Source organism: Engystomops pustulosus, chromosome 7, assembly GCF_040894005.1.
Source record: "Engystomops pustulosus chromosome 7, aEngPut4.maternal, whole genome shotgun sequence".
Classification (NCBI taxonomy): domain Eukaryota; kingdom Metazoa; phylum Chordata; class Amphibia; order Anura; family Leptodactylidae; genus Engystomops; species Engystomops pustulosus.
In genome coordinates this window covers 102,721,697-102,734,311 of record NC_092417.1, presented here as the reverse complement: position 1 = coordinate 102,734,311, position 12,615 = coordinate 102,721,697, and positions in this window count along the sequence as shown.

Genomic DNA, 12,615 nt, shown 5'->3' with positions numbered 1-12,615 from the left:
ATTTTACGTTTATTTTGTTTAATAACTCAGCGTCATCTCATCTGGCATAGTAGTGTGCTTTCATACTTGGCTAGAAAATAGCCATAGGAGAATCCAAACGGCTTACTTACGCCTACAGTAGCGTTATATATATTTGATTTCTGGTTGATCTGCTGATGGCTGTACTTGCTGCAGTGCATCTACTAGCAAATTGTGAGCAATTTGTAGTGAGACTTGCGACCGCTGTGTTTTGCGCTTAGTGACGCACATATCTATTGCAAAGACCGAAGTGGGAAAATTTATTAGGGGTTGGATTTCAATTAGGCACAGTCTGCCATTTCCTTTTTTATTTTACGTTTATTTTGTTTAATAACTCAGCGTCATCTCATCTGGCATAGTAGTGTGCTTTCATACTTGGCTAGAAAATAGCCATAGGAGAATCCAAACGGCTTACTTACGCCTACAGTAGCGTTATATATATTTGATTTCTGGTTGATGTGCTGGTGGCTGTACTTGCTGCAGTGCATCTACTAGCAAATTGTGAGCAATTCGTAGTGAGACTTGCGACCGCTGTGTTTTGCGCTTAGTGACGCACATATCCATTGCAAAGACCGAAGTGGGAAAATTTATTAGGGGTTGGATTTCAATTAGGCACAGTCTGCCATTTCCTTTTTTATTTTACGTTTATTTTGTTTAATAACTCAGCGTCATCTCATCTGGCATAGTAGTGTGCTTTCATACTTGGCTAGAAAATAGCCATAAGAGAATCCAAACGGCTTACTTACGCCTACAGTAGCGTTATATATATTTGATTTCTGGTTGATCTGCTGGTGGCTGTACTTGCTGCAGTGCATCTACTAGCAAATTGTGAGCAATTTGTAGTGAGACTTGCGACCGCTGTGTTTTGCGCTTAGTGACGCACATATCCATTGCAAAGACCGAAGTGGGAAAATTTATTAGGGGTTGGATTTCAATTAGGCACAGTCTGCCATTTCCTTTTTTATTTTACGTTTATTTTGTTTAATAACTCAGCGTCATCTCATCTGGCATAGTAGTGTGCTTTCATACTTGGCTAGAAAATAGCCATAGGAGAATCCAAACGGCTTACTTACGCCTACAGTAGCGTTATATATATTTGATTTCTGGTTGATCTGCTGGTGGCTGTACTTGCTGCAGTGCATCTACTAGCAAATTGTGAGCAATTTGTAGTGAGACTTGCGACCGCTGTGTTTTGCGCTTAGTGACGCACATATCCATTGCAAAGACCGAAGTGGGAAAATTTATTAGGGGTTGGATTTCAATTAGGCACAGTCTGCCATTTCCTTTTTTATTTTACGTTTATTTTGTTTAATAACTCAGCGTCATCTCATCTGGCATAGTAGTGTGCTTTCATACTTGGCTAGAAAATAGCCATAAGAGAATCCAAACGGCTTACTTACGCCTACAGTAGCGTTATATATATTTGATTTCTGGTTGATCTGCTGATGGCTGTACTTGCTGCAGTGCATCTACTAGCAAATTGTGAGCAATTTGTAGTGAGACTTGCGACCGCTGTGTTTTGCGCTTAGTGACGCACATATCCATTGCAAAGACCGAAGTGGGAAAATTTAGTAGGGGTTGGATTTCAATTAGGCACAGTCTGCCATTTCCTTTTTTATTTTACGTTTATTTTGTTTAATAACTCAGCGTCATCTCATCTGGCATAGTAGTGTGCTTTCATACTTGGCTAGAAAATAGCCATAGGAGAATCCAAACGGCTTACTTACGCCTACAGTAGCGTTATATATATTTGATTTCTGGTTGATCTGCTGATGGCTGTACTTGCTGCAGTGCATCTACTAGCAAATTGTGAGCAATTTGTAGTGAGACTTGCGACCGCTGTGTTTTGCGCTTAGTGACGCACATATCCATTGCAAAGACCGAAGTGGGAAAATTTATTAGGGGTTGGATTTCAATTAGGCACAGTCTGCCATTTCCTTTTTTATTTTACGTTTATTTTGTTTAATAACTCAGCGTCATCTCATCTGGCATAGTAGTGTGCTTTCATACTTGGCTAGAAAATAGCCATAGGAGAATCCAAACGGCTTACTTACGCCTACAGTAGCGTTATATATATTTGATTTCTGGTTGATGTGCTGGTGGCTGTACTTGCTGCAGTGCATCTACTAGCAAATTGTGAGCAATTCGTAGTGAGACTTGCGACCGCTGTGTTTTGCGCTTAGTGACGCACATATCCATTGCAAAGACCGAAGTGGGAAAATTTATTAGGGGTTGGATTTCAATTAGGCACAGTCTGCCATTTGCTTTTTTATTTTACGTTTATTTTGTTTAATAACTCAGCGTCATCTCATCTGGCATAGTAGTGTGCTTTCATACTTGGCTAGAAAATAGCCATAGGAGAATCCAAACGGCTTACTTACGCCTACAGTAGCGTTATATATATTTGATTTCTGGTTGATCTGCTGGTGGCTGTACTTGCTGCAGTGCATCTACTAGCAAATTGTGAGCAATTTGTAGTGAGACCTGCGACCGCTGTGTTTTGCGCTTAGTGACGCACATATCCATTGCAAAGACCGAAGTGGGAAAATTTATTAGGGGTTGGATTTCAATTAGGCACAGTCTGCCATTTCCTTTTTTATTTTACGTTTATTTTGTTTAATAACTCAGCGTCATCTCATCTGGCATAGTAGTGTGCTTTCATACTTGGCTAGAAAATAGCCATAAGAGAATCCAAACGGCTTACTTACGCCTACAGTAGCGTTATATATATTTGATTTCTGGTTGATCTGCTGGTGGCTGTACTTGCTGCAGTGCATCTACTAGCAAATTGTGAGCAATTTGTAGTGAGACTTGCGACCGCTGTGTTTTGCGTTTAGTGACGCACATATCCATTGCAAAGACCGAAGTGGGAAAATTTAGTAGGGGTTGGATTTCAATTAGGCACAGTCTGCCATTTCCTTTTTTATTTTACGTTTATTTTGTTTAATAACTCAGCGTCATCTCATCTGGCATAGTAGTGTGCTTTCATACTTGGCTAGAAAATAGCCATAAGAGAATCCAAACGGCTTACTTATGCCTACAGTAGCGTTATATATATTTGATTTCTGGTTGATCTGCTGGTGGCTGTACTTGCTGCAGTGCATCTACTAGCAAATTGTGAGCAATTTGTAGTGAGACTTGCGACCGCTGTGTTTTGCGCTTAGTGACGCTCATATCCATTGCAAAGACCGAAGTGGGAAAATTTATTAGGGGTTGGATTTCAATTAGGCACAGTCTGCCATTTCCTTTTTTATTTTACGTTTATTTTGTTTAATAACTCAGCGTCATCTCATCTGGCATAGTAGTGTGCTTTCATACTTGGCTAGAAAATAGCCATAGCAATAGGATAGCATCGTTTGGTTTTAAAAACTAAAAAACACAAAAAAAAAAAAAAAACACAAAAAAAAGTTAAAAAAAAATTAAAGTTATAACTCTCATTTTAAAAATGTTTAACCCGGGGGCTAGGGGTAGAGGACGAGGGCGGGGACGTGGGCGTCCAACTACTGCAGGGGTCAGAGGCCGTGGTCCTGGCCGGGGTGAGACACCACCTGCTTATGAGGGAGCAGGGGAACGCCGCAGAGCTACACTCCCTAGGTTCATGTCTGAAGTTACTGGGACTCGTTGTAGAGCACTGTTGAGGCCAGAACAGTGCGAACAGGTGATGTCGTGGATTGCCGACAATGCTTCGAGCAATTTGTCCACCAGTCAGTCTTCCACACAGTCCACCCATGTCACCGAAATCGGCACTCCTCCAGCTCCTGCACCTCAGCCTCCTCCCCCCCAGTCTGCCCCCTCCCAGGAAAATTTGCCATTTGAACCGGCATACTCTGAGGAACTGTTTTCTGGACCCTTCCCACACTCACAAACCACTTGTCCGGTTGCTGCTGAGCAATTTTCCGATGCCCAGGTTTTCCACCAGTCGCAGTCTGTGGGTGATGATGACCTTCTTGACGTAGTGGAAGAAGTGTCTAAAGAGGTGTCCGACGATGAGGGGACACGGTTGTCAGACAGTGGGGAAGTTATTGTCAGGGCAGGAAGTCCGAGGGGGGAGCAGACTGAGGGATCGGAGGATGATGAGGTGACAGACCCAAGCTGGTTTGATAGGCCGGGTGAACACAGTGCTTCTGAGACAGAGGAGAGTCCTCGACCAGAACAGATTGGAAGAGGCAGTAATGGGGCCAGACGGAGAGGCAGGGCCAGAGCTGGTGCATCAGCTCCAAATGTGTCAACTAGTGAAGCTCCCGTGGCGAGGGCTCCTGCGGCGAGGGCTAGATTTTCCGAAGTCTGGAGGTTCTTTAAGGAAACACCGGATGACCGACGGACTGTGGTGTGCAACATTTGCCAAACCAGGATCAGCAGGGGTTCCACCACTACTAGCTTAACTACCACCAGTATGCGCAGGCATATGAATGCTAAACACCCACTCAGTGGCAACAAGCCCGTTCACCTCCGGCCGTGCACACCACTGCTCCTTCCCTTGTGTCAGCTGATAGTCAGCCCCCTGCCCAGGACCCTGCCACAAAAACCCCATCGTCGCCTCCACGATCCTCCACAGCATCCACCAGCGTTCAGCTCTCCATACCCCAGACGCTGGAGCGGAAACGCAAATATAGTGCAACCCACCCGCACGCCCAAGCCCTTAATGTCCACATCTCGAGATTGCTTAGCCTGGAGATGCTGCCCTATAGGCTAGTAGAGACCGAGGCCTTTCGCAACCTCATGGCGGCGGCCGTCCCTCGGTATTCGGTCGCCAGCCGCCACTACTTTTCCCGATGTTCCGTCCCAGCCCTGCACCAGCACGTGTCAGACAACATCATCCGTGCCCTGACCAACGCCGTTTCTGACAAGGTCCACCTGACCACGGACACGTGGACGAGTGCTGCCGGGCAGGGCCACTATATATCGCTGACGGCACATTGGGTTAACTTGGTGGAGGCTGGGACCGAGTCTGACCCTGCGGCTGGTCATATACTGCCGACGCCGAGGATTGCGGGGCCTACCTCGGTCCAGGTGTTTCAGGCCTACTATGCCTCCTCCTCCTCCCACCCCTCCTCCACCTCCTCCTCCTCCGAATTACCATCCGTGGGCATGGCGCCATCAGTCGGTAGCTCTAGGTACAGCAGCAGTGCCGTCACTAAGCGACAGCAGGCGGTGCTCAAACTGCTGAGCCTAGGCGATAAAAGGCACACCGCCCAAGAGCTATTACAGGGCATCACGGCGCAGACTGATCTGTGGCTGGCACCGCTGAACCTGAAGGCAGGCATGGTTGTGTGTGACAACGGCCGTAACCTGGTGGCGGCTCTGCAACTCGGCAGACTGACACATGTGCCATGCCTGGCCCATGTGTTAAATCTGATAGTTCAGCGTTTCCTCAAGACATACCCCAATCTGTCTGATTTGCTCACGAAGGTGCGCCGCATCTGTGCGCATTTCAGGAAGTCCAGCACAGATGCTGCCACTCTCAGGGCAGCGCAGCGCCGCCTGCAACTGCCCGCTCACCGACTGTTGTGCGACGTGCCCACGAGGTGGAATTCAACACTGACCATGTTATCCAGAGTTTACCAGCAGCGCCGAGCGATTGTAGACTGCCAGATGTCAACTTCCACCAGAACTGGTAGTCAGGTCAGTCAGCTTCCTCAAGTCTACAATGAGGAGTGGACGTGGATGTCTGATATCTGTCAGGTGCTGAGTAACTTTGAGGAGTCAACACAGATGGACAGTGGCGATGCCGCCATCATCAGCCTCACCATCCCGCTGCTTGGCCTGTTGAAAAACTCTCTGATCAGCATGAAGTCGGAAGCTTTGCGCTCGTCACAAGAGACGGGGGAAGAAGATTCCCTTGTTGATAGCCAAAGCACCCTTAGGTCTGTTTCTCAGCGCATATCGGAGGAGGTGGAGGTGGAGGAGGATGAGGAGGAAGAGGAGGAGAATGTTGGCGAGACACAAGAGGGGACCATTGTTGAGTCCTTCACTGTTCAGCGTGTATGGGCAGAAGAAGAGGAGTTGGAGGAGTTGGAGGAGGAGGAAATGGACAGTCAGGCCAGTGAGGGGAGTGAATTCTTACGCGTTGGTACTCTGGCGCATATGGCAGATTTCATGCTAGGCTGCCTATCCCGTGACCCTCGCGTTCAAAGAATTTATTCCAGCACCGATTACTGGGTGTTCACTCTCCTGGACCCACGGTACAAGCAAAATCTTTCCACTCTCATCCCTGGAGAGGAAAGGAGTGTGAGAATGCATGAATACCAGCAGGCCCTGGTTCACAAGCTGAAACAGTATTTCCCTTCTGACAGCGCTAGCGGCAGAGTGCGTAGTTCTGCGGGACAAGTAGCGAGGGAGAGTAGGCGAGCAGGCAGCTTGTCCAGCACTGGCAAGGGTACGCTTTACAAGGCTTTTGCCAGCTTTATGTCACCCCAGCAAGACACTGTCACCTGTCCCCAGTCTCGGCAAAGTAGGGCTGATCTTTACAGAAAGATGGTGAGGGAGTACGTAGCTGACCATACCATCGTCCTAAATGATCACACAGCTCCCTACAACTACTGGGTTTCAAAGCTGGACATGTGGCACGAACTGGCGCTGTACGCCTTGGAGGTTCTTGCCTGCCCTGCCGCTAGCGTCTTGTCCGATCGGGTTTTCAGTGCAGCTGGTGGAATCATCACCGATAAGCGTACACGCCTGTCGACTGACAGCGCTGACAGGCTGACGCTTATTAAGATGAATAAAGCCTGGATTTCTCATAATTTCCAATCTCCACCAGGTGAAGGAAGCTCAACCTGAATAATTTATCCACTCCTCCTTCTCCTCATTTTCCTCCTTCTCCTCCTCTTTGTACAGTAAAGCAGAGGAAACTGGCTATTTTTTGACAGGGCCCACTGGCTCTAGCTATAGTACTTTATGCATTTAATTTTTCTGGAGGGCCACCTACCCGGTCCTCTGTTTTAAAAAATTTTTGGGAGTGCCACATACAGGCACTCAATCTATTCAATTTTTCTGGAGGGCCACCTACCCGGTCCTCTGTTTTAAACAATTTTTTGGAGTGCCACATACAGGCACTCAATCTATTCAATTTTTCTGGAGAGCCACCTACCCGCTCCTCTGGTTTGAAAACGTTTTTGGACTGCCACATACAGGCACTCAATCTATTCCATTTTACTGGAGGGCCACCTACCTGCTCCTCTGGTTTGAAAAGTTTTTTGGACTGCCACATACAGGCACTCAATCTATTTCATTTTTCTGGAGGGCCACCTACCCGCTCCTCTGGTTTGAAAACTTTTTTGGACTGCCACATACAGGCACTCAATCTATTTCATTTTTCTGGAGGGCCACCTACCTGCTCCTCTGGTTTGAAAACTTTTTTGGACTGCCACATACAGGCACTATCCAAATTAAATTGTCTCCATAGCAGCCTCCACACGTTGTCTCCATTGCTACCTCCAAAAGTCGTCCATATAGCTGCCTCCATACATCGTCCCCTTATCAAACGAGGTGTGTCAGGCAGAAATTTGGGTTGTTTTCATGGATTCCACATCAAAGTTGTTAACTTTGTCGCCACCCTGCTGTGTTATCCACAAAATATACTGGCAAACTTTTATCATTTACCAATATTATTTCAGCGCTTCTTGTGCATCTGATTACATTCCCCTCACCCGGCATATCCTAAACTTATAAGAACGCTACTACACTTGATCTTATACAAAAGGTTCTTAGAAGTGCTGTTTGGGGAGTAGCCTAGAGACAGGGGCTTGGATTGGCGAAAGCTCGCCTGGCAGCGGAGCGCCAGCTCCATGCGCATCATGCGCTTCTTGCGCATCTGTTTACATTCCCCTCACCCGCCATATCCCAAACTTATAAGAACGCTACTACACTTAACTTGGTTCAGGCTGGGACCGAGTCTGACCCTGGGGCTGGTCATATACTGCCGACGCAGAGAATTGCGGGGCCTACCTCGGTCCAGGTCTCAAAGTTCTAGTATACCTCCTCCTCCTCCCACCCCTCCTCCACCTCCTCCTCCTCCGAATTACCATCCGTGGCCATGGCGCCATCAGTCGGTAGCTCTAGGCACAGCAGCAGTGCCGTCGCTAAGCGACAGCAGGCGGTGCTCAAACTGCTGAGCCTAGGCGATAAAAGGCACACCGCCCAAGAGCTATTACAGGGCATTCCACATCAAACTTGTTAACTTTGTCGCCACCCTGCTGTGTAATCCACAAAATATACTTGCAAACTTTTATCATTTACCGATATTATTTCAGCGCTTCTTGCGCATCTGTTTACATTCCCCTCACCCGCCATATCCTAAACTTATAAGAACGCTACTACACTTGATCTTATACAAAAGGTTCTTAGAAGTGCTGTTTGGGGAGTAGCCTAGAGACAGGGGCTTGGATTGGCGAAAGCTCGCCTGGCAGCGGAGCGCCAGCTCCATGCGCATCATGCGCTTCTTGCGCATCTGTTTACATTCCCCTCACCCGCCATATCCCAAACTTATAAGAACGCTACTACACTTGATCTTATACAAAAGGTTCTTAGAAGTGCTGTTTGGGGAGTAGCCTAGAGACAGGGGCTTGGATTGGCGAAAGCTCGCCTGGCAGCGGAGCGCCAGCTCCATGCCAAGATCCAACTAACATAGTTTTAACTGCAGCACCTTTAATCTACTACTAGTTCACTGCCTCCATACATGGTCCCCTTATCAAACGAGCTGTGTCAGGCAGAATTTTGGGTTGTTTTCATGGCTTCCATGTTAACTTTGTCGCCACCCTGCTGTGTAATCCACAAAATATACTGGCAAACTTTTATCATGTACCGATATTATTTGAGCGCTTCTTGCTCACCTCCTTTGGTTCCTCTCTGCCACCCATTGGTTTGAAGCCTGAGTCCATTTAGAGTATGTCGCCATGCCACTCTCTAGCCTGCCGCTGCTGCCGCTGCCTCTGCATGCCGTCCCCTATAGTATCAGGGTCAATTATTGGATGTTTTACATGCTATCTAGCTTCATTCTGTCACTCTGTCATGGCCATGCTGTTGCCCATAGTTTTGGCATAATGGTGCGATTAAGCAGCCTCAGAGGCATCCATGCATGCTGCCCCTGCTGTTTCCTGTCCATTTCCGTGGTGTTTCCATCCTTTTCTGAGGTTCCCAGGTGTTTGGCCAAGCTTCCCTGTGCAGAGCCTTGGTCCCCTTGAAAAATGCTCGAGTCTCCCATTGACTTCAATGGGGCTCGTTATTCGAGACGAGCACTCGAGCATCGGGAAAAGTTCGTCTCGAATAACGAGTACCCGAGCATTTTAGTGCTCGCTCATCTCTAATGTTGACCCATCAAGTCCAACCTATACATTTTTGCCAGAATCAGAGGTAGTGGATCCTCTGTACCATCAAGCACGCTGACGTAAGCCGACACCTGGGACTGGAGTCTAAGTGGTATCCGGTTACGCTGCAAAGCAGGTTGGACTTGCTGCAGTGCGGTATCACCGGGTCATCCCACAGACGTGACTTTGTCCGCAGTGGCGGCCAAGGCGAGGTGCAGAATCCTAAGGCAAACTCGTGGGACAGGCAGGAGTTTGAGACAGGCAGCATGGAATCAGAGTCAGGGATGTAGAGGAAGGTCCAGACTGGCAGCACTGGATCGAAGTCAGTAACGGAATTGAGGCCACAAAGGGAAATCCCTATACATACAGAGGGCCTACCAAGCTTTCTCAATGGCAACAAGGCACAAAGATCTGGCAGGAAGGGGCTAAGAATTTATCAGTATTGGCAGCCGGCCGGCGCCAATTATCAGCACGCTGTGCCTTTAAATTTCTGGAAGCCGTCGCACATAAAGGAGCATTGGTGCGCCTGCGACCCGGTTCGTGGGTCGCAAGAACACAGTGACGTTTTAAAGTGTTTATCCAGCGTAAGTTTCAAGGATGCCAAATTGCCCACCTCAGTAGGCAGATTGAGGACCCCTAATGGGGGTGGCAGAATGAAAGAAGTAAGGACTTGTCAAATGCTGGGGACACATCGGCAAGGAAGAGCAGAGGAAAGTACTTTTATTACTTTCTTACTGTCCACAGTAAAGCTTCACCTACTAAAATTTTGAGGGGGCTGTGTATTTATTAAATTTTGGGAGGCTGTATAGTTATAGAGCTCAATGGGGTCTTTATATTTATCAAACCTATCAATCTGTAGGTTTATAAAATGGTGGGGGGCTGTATATTTATCAAGCTCTGCTGTATATCTATAAAATCCAGATATGGAGTGTATATTTATAAAACCCAGATGGGGCCTGTATATTTATCACATATTAATAGCTAGTGTAGCTACTAAAACTATGAGGGCCATATCTACTAAAACTACAAGGGGATGTACATATTAAAACTATGGGGGGCTGTATTTAATTAATCAATGGAGGCTATATATACATAAACTATGGGTGCTGGGTACTAGTTAAACTATGGGGTTATATGGGTTACTGTATATCATTTTATGGCGGGTATATTAATGCTTTTAAATAGGCAATATGTATATGCATATGTATAAATAAACTGTATATATTAACTGTATTAATGGTGGTAAAAAAATAATTATAGGACACAATGGTGCTTATTTACTAAGGGTCCCGCGGCCGTATTTTTGTCGGGTTTTCCAACTTTTCGGGGATCACGTCAGGGATTTTGTCGCACGCGATCGGATTTAGGCACATTAGTGCCAGCTTTCATATTAGCTTTGTAAGAAGTATGTTGCTCCACCCCATTTTAACTCTATAATTCCATAGTCTAATGCATTTGCATTTGGCTTAAAAATACTGGGGGTGCTGTTTGTACTATAATTTGTTCAGGGAGATATATATATATATATATATATAATGTTTTATACATGTGGCACAGAGTGGTCAGTTGTGTTGTGAGGGATATATATTATTTAGGAACATTGTTATCTGGGTAACATTATACTTTGAGTGATTGCATTCTTTTTACGGGCACAGTGTAGAGATGTTCTGCATGGAGCTGAAGACATCTGATGGTGAATTCAGCAGTTATCAATATGTTATCACGGGTGGGGCATAATATTTTTAGCCTCAGGTAGCAAAAAGGCTAGGCTCTGCCCAGTAAATTAGGGTGTAGCTATTCATGGAATGTTCTGATATATATTAAAGGGTTTCCTTTTGTTATTCTCAGATTTTTTTCTCTGAAGTCCATTAGCATCCCACATCTGTGGGGAATTACAATATCTATAACCAGAGTCACCACAGTAATCTTAGTTTTTTCATCTCTACTGGAGCAGAGGAGATTAGTCAGAATCATTACCATAATGTTGTTGAAGTACTAATCAGAGGCTGAACGCTGGCATAGTGCCCTCTCATACTGGGCTCACGCCTCCTTCCATGAGCAGTCTATTGCCAAGTATGGGCAACAGTTTAGGCATAATATTTTAATTATGAGCTGCCTAGGAACACTCTTCACGGTTAGCTTTGCATGGCTGCACGCGCTACGAATGTATTTCCTGAGCTGAGGAGAAACATATTTTGGAAATATATCAGTGCACACAAATCCACCAAAGATATTTCATTGGCTTCATTCCTGGATTCTAAGACAGAAAGGTATAATTAAATATTTACATCCAAAGTTAAAGTGTTGTTGTTAAGTTTCCTGATTTCTCAGACGACAGATCTGGGTCAGATCTTTTGTTAGATAAATCTGGACACAATTGCTGTAAACAACAGGGCACATTTACTAAAACTGTGCAAACTGTGCTATGTGCAGTTTGCCTGTGTAGTGTGCAGGGTGCGCCAGATTCAGGATTACTGGGGCCCGTTCTTTATGAATCTGATGCCCTCTGCACTGCTCAGACAACTTTTTTTTTTATGCATCTTTAACTTGGGCTGTGCAACACACTTGGGTCGGCCTTTGCATGATAAATGTGGTGTGTGTTCCAACTGTATCACAGCCCCAATTCAGGTCTATGGCACCCGGTCACAAAGTGGTGAGCACACACTTGGTATTCTGTGCAGAGGGTAGCATTTATTCCTTCTCCTCCAGGCCATGTGCTAACCAGGGATATGACTTGGGTGAGCACACGTGTGTGTACATGAGCCCTCAAAGGAAGAATTCAAAAACTATGTTATCACACATGTCTAATATGCATGGACGGATTGACCACTATTAGATCACATTAGATCCTTGAAGATTCTGTTGAACCTGCCAGACCCAGGCATTAAGATTAGAGATGAGCGAGTATACTCGTCCGAGCTTGATGCTCGTTCGAGTATTAAGGTACTCGAAACGGCTCGTTGCTCGGACGAGTATTTCCCCTGCTCGAGATCGAGCATTTAATTAAACAAACACAGTGAAGAACAATGAAGAATAGAATAAAAACAGTGAACACAGTGAACACAGGATCATTTAAGTGAAGAACACAGTGAAGAATAGATTACAGATGTTCGGCACATCTGCTTACTTGTCGGAAGACACACGCGGAACGGCAGCAGGGAGACATCGCACAGCAGGGAGACATCTGGCGCAGCAGAGACACATCTGGCGCAGCAGAGACACATCTGGCGCAGCAGAGACACATCTGGCGCAGCAGAGACACATCGCGCGCAGCAGGGAGACATCGGGCGCAGCA